Consider the following 5688-nt stretch of genomic DNA (forward strand, 5'->3'; position numbering starts at 1 on the left):
GTCAATGCTCTGCAAAATTTTCATTGTCCAAACAGGGGTTAAAAAGCTCTTACAAGCGGCCAGGCTTCTCCGTGCTGTCCCCCATTCTCCATAAGCCGGGCATGCCGCCAACTCCAAGGCCTCAAGGCCACAGCACCCAGCGCCGGCTCCTCTCTCTGTCGTCTCCCGGGGGGGAGGGGGGAGGGGGCTGCCCGATCCCTCTCGGGGCTTCTCTCTCTGTCTCTCCTGAGAGAGCTTCCCAATGCCTCCCGGTGCCCCCACCACCCTTCCATCTTGAGGGGCCTTCAACCCCCCTCTCTGTCCGAAACTTGGCTCACCTCAAGGCCGCAGGTCCCCTCCCCCGCCCAGCCTGGTCACATCTCACAGCAGACACCAGGGAAAGTGTATTTTCATGGGGCACTGGTATTGTGCCAGTGTCAACCCATGACACCGAACATGCGACTAGCATGTCTTGACCCTACCTCCTCTTGGAATTTCTGTCTGAACACCGCTGGAACCCAAGTGTTGGTAGCTATGTTTGTTCTTTTCTATATCTTTTCTGTCTCTCTCCTTCTTCTTCTAATTCCTTCTCAGAATTTTTGAGTAACTTAAAATCAAACGGGCTTGGAGTTTGCTAAGTTGAATGGGCAAAGGTAATGCTTTGGGAAGTGTTTCATATTGACTGAATGCTGCTCTAAACCTTTTGCCAAAGTTCTTTGATTTTCTGCAGTTGCCAGTAGGTTTTTTTTGTTTTGACCTCCTGAGAACATCTTGTTAATATTTCTCCCATGCCTCTAACTCAGAGTACATGAACGACCGCAAGCCCTTTTAAAAGTCTCGTTGAGCAAGGTTATTTGGGCCTTATATCCCCACAGTTTATATACTGGGCATACGTTCCATGGTATGGAATATCCCTTTGACCAGTTCAGGTCACCTGTCCTGGCTATGCTCCCTCCCAGCTTCTTGTGCATCTCCTCCCTGGCAGAGCATGAGACATTGAAAAGTGCTTGACTCAGGGCAAGCACTGCTCAGTGACAACCAAAACACTAGTGTATTATCTGCATTATTCTCATACTGAATCCTAAACACAACACTGTAGCAGCTACTGAGAAGAAAATTAACTCTCCCAGCAGAAACCAGGACAAATGTTCAGTCATAACTTAATAGGCACTTGCAACTGTGTCAATCAGTAAAATTAAGATTTCTAAGACTGTATTATGTAAAAAAGTTCACTAAAATGTTATTGACACAGTAGATTAAAAAATATTTTTTTCTTTTTGTTTCCTACTGTTACTTTTAACAAGCACCCTTAGCATATGTTATGCTAAGGATACAGCCTATTTGTGTATTTAAATGTGTTGTTTCAGACAGTAGATAGCACACACGTAAACTTGGAAAAAGGTACAGGCATCCTACAGTCAAACTGCACGCACAGCAGGGCAATCAGAAGTTGTCGAATTTGTGGGGGGAAAAAAATTCTGTTTATTCATTTTCGGATCCTCCCAAACATATGAACAAACCAGATTTTTCTACCACACAGCTCTACTTCATGTTTGAGACTTTGCCATTACTCTACCAAGAAACTGAAGCTTCAGCATGCTTTTTTACTGCTTTTCCACCTCCCTAGGTGCATGGTCTCTACCGCATTACTGGCGCTAGTTTTGAGAAAGCGCAGCAGGAGTTTGCAACAGGAGTGATGTCCAACAAAACTGTACAAACTGCTGCAGCCAACGCCGCATCAACAGCAGCAACCAGTGCAGCTCAGAATGTGTTCAAGGGTAACTGAATGTAGAGAAATATAAAAAATCATGACAGTTCTCTTCCATTGTACTTTATCTTCCAGTCACTTATTATATTCCCTAAAAACATATATCAGGATACACACAGCATATTTGTTTCTTCTGCAGCAGTGCATAGGTAAAATGGGAAATGTTTGTTTATTTTATAATAAATTTGTTTATTTTTAAAAGATAACCATTCTCTGTGCTTATTTAAAATGTTACATTTTGGAATAATAAGCTTTCCTTATTCAGGGAGGATAAGTGATTTCAACAACTGAATGAGAATGAATTGTGGTATACAATGATCAAATATAATATATTAAGAATTTGGAGGGTTTTTTAGTGGTTCATCTTGGTGGGTTTTTTTAACTTCAGGAAAGAACTTTGGCTAAATTGTTTTTCTTTGTAATAACTGCTTTCCCTATTGATGCTATAAATGGGGTAGACTGAGACATGTAAAAGGTTAGGTTTGGCTATGTTTTTGCAATTTCAGCAACTGCTGGAGGACAAATACAATTAGGATAGATATAAATTATTTTCTTGGGTTTTTTTTAGGATAAGTCTTTTGATATAAACCTGTAATTTTGCATGAATACTGTCATCTGTACTTGTTTAAATAATGTTTTGGTCCAGAATTTGCCTGCACAAAGTTATATCATTTGTTTCTATTTTCATGGAGTATTCTCTACCTGTGAGAAATTACTATGATGCAGAAACATTCTCTGTAATAGAATGTACAATGCACTGTATAGTTTAAGGAAGTTAACTGATGATTTCAATCACAGATCTAAATTATTATATATTTTCTATTTTTAATTTCAGTATTCATGTCTTGGGGCAGTCATTTTGTTGGAAAAGAAACAAATATTGACCTCTAGAACACTAGTTTCATGCCACACTTCCCTCTTACATGCAGTGATATTTTTGTTGTGTTTGGGATGTGTAGATTTGTATTTAACAGTGGTAGTAAATCTCCCGCCTTATCAGTCACAATGTTTACTGCTTGTGCAAAAATCTAAATATACAGTATTTAATTTCCTAAAATCATGCTTTTTAAGCAATGGCATTTAACAGATACATGCTTTCATTTTAATTTAACTCAGCTATTTCTGTGATTTCATTTAAGATGGAAGGAAAAACAACTTTTGAACTTTTGAATTAGAAAAGTGAGAAATCTTCATCTTTCACAAAGCTAATTTTAGCTCATTGAACTGGAGGCCTAAGAGGTTACATTGGTGCTGTGGAACTAAACAGTCCATAATGGTGCATACTATCAAAATATTCTAGAATTGAATCAGGTCTTTCTATAAAGTGCTGTTTCTCTCCTTTGAAGGCTATTTGATATTCTTGGATTGCCTCATGAGTCTTATGCACAATACTTGGGCTTTATTTTAAACTCTGTTTTAGAAAATTAAAACAGGAAGGGACCCCATCCCATAACCTGTATAAGTACACACTGTAGATGAAATTAATTCAGCTCTTAAGGTGTATTACCTTTAGTAAAAGGTAAAAATTCTGAGGCCCCTCCATGTTCTGAATGTGAACAGACTTTGATAGATTCTTTTTCACTGCAGTATATTTATAATAGCATAATAGTATTACAAAAAAGAAAACCTGTTGCTTAATCCCCTGATCAGGACTGTACTGTTAGCATGAAGTCCCTACTAGTATCCATTCTTTTACCAGTTTCATTAAATCCATCTTGAATTTGGACTAATGCAGTAGTTTCACCTATGCTGAAGTTTATATTACTGAATATACTTATTTCTAAATATTCTTTGCATCATGAAGTTAAAATTAATTTAAATATTCTGTGTAATAGGGGCTCTACAATTCTATGCTAACACTAAACTTAAATTTGGGTGGAATGTTATTAAACACTTTTCAGACAGAAGTCACAATTTTCTGTTGAGATCAGGCATCACACCTCTAGCAGCTGTATATCAAAATTGTTCTTTTCAAAATCTTTTTTATTTAACTTGAGGGTTGTATCTAGGAACTCTACTATGGATTACTTTTGAGTTGAATTTAAGAAATTCTTTTGGATATCTTTTGGATATGAATCCCAGGGCCATCATCCTTGCAATTTAATTTAAGTTCTAAGATTGCATAATAGCATACATTACCAAAATATATTATGAAAGAAACATTAGGAATAAAACCTGAATTTGACAGTTAGATTCCCCCCTCCCCCTCAAAGTTTAACTGTTCATTGAGAAAACATATTTAATGTTTTATATATATATATAGGGATTGTTGATTTGCAATGTCATGCGTTGAATGTACAGATTTTAACCTCCTAAGTGAAAATCAAGGTTCAATTACATGTGAATTATTTAAACCAGAAATCTCTGATGCTTTGCAGCCCTAAAGGGAGGGAGATGTTTGAGTTTACCTTTGACAACAGAAGGTTGATATTTGTTAGAATATTTTGTACCTAACTAAAACTAGATTTTACACTCATTAATTAAGAGTATGGTGCCCACTTAAGTTGTCATTTTGTAGTATTGTAGCAAATTGAGTTCACAGCATGAAATTTAAACACTGGAATGTCTGTAATCATTGATTTGTAATTTAGGAGTTGGTTTTATTTATCTGGGGGATGTTTGTATATTTTGTAAATTACTAATAATGCTCTGCAATCCTGGTGAATGTCATAGTTCTCTACAAATGCACTTCTGTCCTTCTGTTGCATGTCTGAGTAGTTCAGAAGCTTTGTATATTTATTGTATTAACCCAGTGTCATAGAATAAAAAATTATTTCTTTTTCTGAATGTTTGATCTGTATAGTTTTGAACAATATAGGGATTTTTCTTTTGAAAGTCAGGATAACATGCAGGGCAGATTATCTACTTACAAGTGCTCTCAGGCACATGGTGTGATTCTGGGGTGTTTTGCGCAAGGCCAGAAGTTGGACTCGATGATCCTCATGGGTCCCTTCCAACTCAGGATATTCTATAATTCTATGAATTATAAAAACCAAGTGAATAGAATATGCAGTAGGAACAGAACAGGACCTGTAAATTTATTTTATATGTATACCCACAAAACAATAGTTATAATTTCTGGAACACTACTGATCACGTAAAACAGAGTTAAAAGGCTCAACAGTTTATAGTAAATACAGGGATAATTTATTCCCTATATATTGTATAGAGGCATGATAACACTGCAGTTTCTGTGGGAGATGTTTGAAAAAGTTTTTCTGAAGTCTTGGTTTATCATACCTCGTTGTCTACATACAATCTGTGTCATTAGGGAAATGTGACTATGACATGAGAATAAAATTACTGCCTCTGGCTACAACAAACTCAGCATTCTATGTCAGAGAAGCTCAAATAGTAGTGCGGATTGCTAGAGTCAACCTGCATACATGCAAGCACATCTGCTTTCAGTGAAGGTACAGTGTCGTGTCCCTTGCTTTTCTCTACTACTACAGTATTTAATTCCTAATTGCAGCTTTGGGTAACCACACTGATTAAACACAGCAGTCACAAAGAACTATCTAGGAACATTGATTCTAGCAGAGCTACAGGTCAAAAAGTCTCTGGAATTTGCCTGAAGTATCAGGATCAAATTTCAGGTTTACCACCTTTACACATTCATAGTGCAGGGAGTATTCTTCTTTCTGCAGCATTAAAATAGGCTACTGACCCAAAAAGGACCATCTCTTTATGCTTCTAGTGTCCTGTAGTTTGTTCTTCTGTTCTCCCCCATGAAAAATCATTAATGAACATTAGTCAAGAAATGAGAAGATGAAAAAAGAATATACAAATATTTTACAAATGCTTTATGATATTTCCATAATAAACTATTTATTCCAATGGTTTGTGCACTTTAAATACAGTTTTTGCATTCCTAGATGAATGCTTGGAATTTGTGTGAATAAAGATGGTGACATAGGTAGGCAAATGAAATATAATCTAAG

The 5688-nt window shown here is 36.7% G+C and overlaps 1 long non-coding RNA gene across 1 annotated transcript in view; it reads left to right on the forward strand.

Annotated features, from left to right (window-relative positions):
• Positions 1–4534, forward strand: part of LOC115949192 — a 6779-nt gene extending 2245 nt beyond the window's left edge. The window contains exon 2 of the long non-coding RNA XR_004082788.1: positions 1607–4534. This is a non-coding gene — a long non-coding RNA (uncharacterized LOC115949192). The remainder of the gene's footprint in view (positions 1–1606) is intronic.
• The last annotated feature ends 1154 nt before the right edge of the window (positions 4535–5688 follow it).

This window comes from Geospiza fortis, unplaced genomic scaffold (genome assembly GCF_000277835.1).
Source record: "Geospiza fortis unplaced genomic scaffold, GeoFor_1.0 scaffold2616, whole genome shotgun sequence".
In the NCBI taxonomy this organism is placed as follows: domain Eukaryota; kingdom Metazoa; phylum Chordata; class Aves; order Passeriformes; family Thraupidae; genus Geospiza; species Geospiza fortis.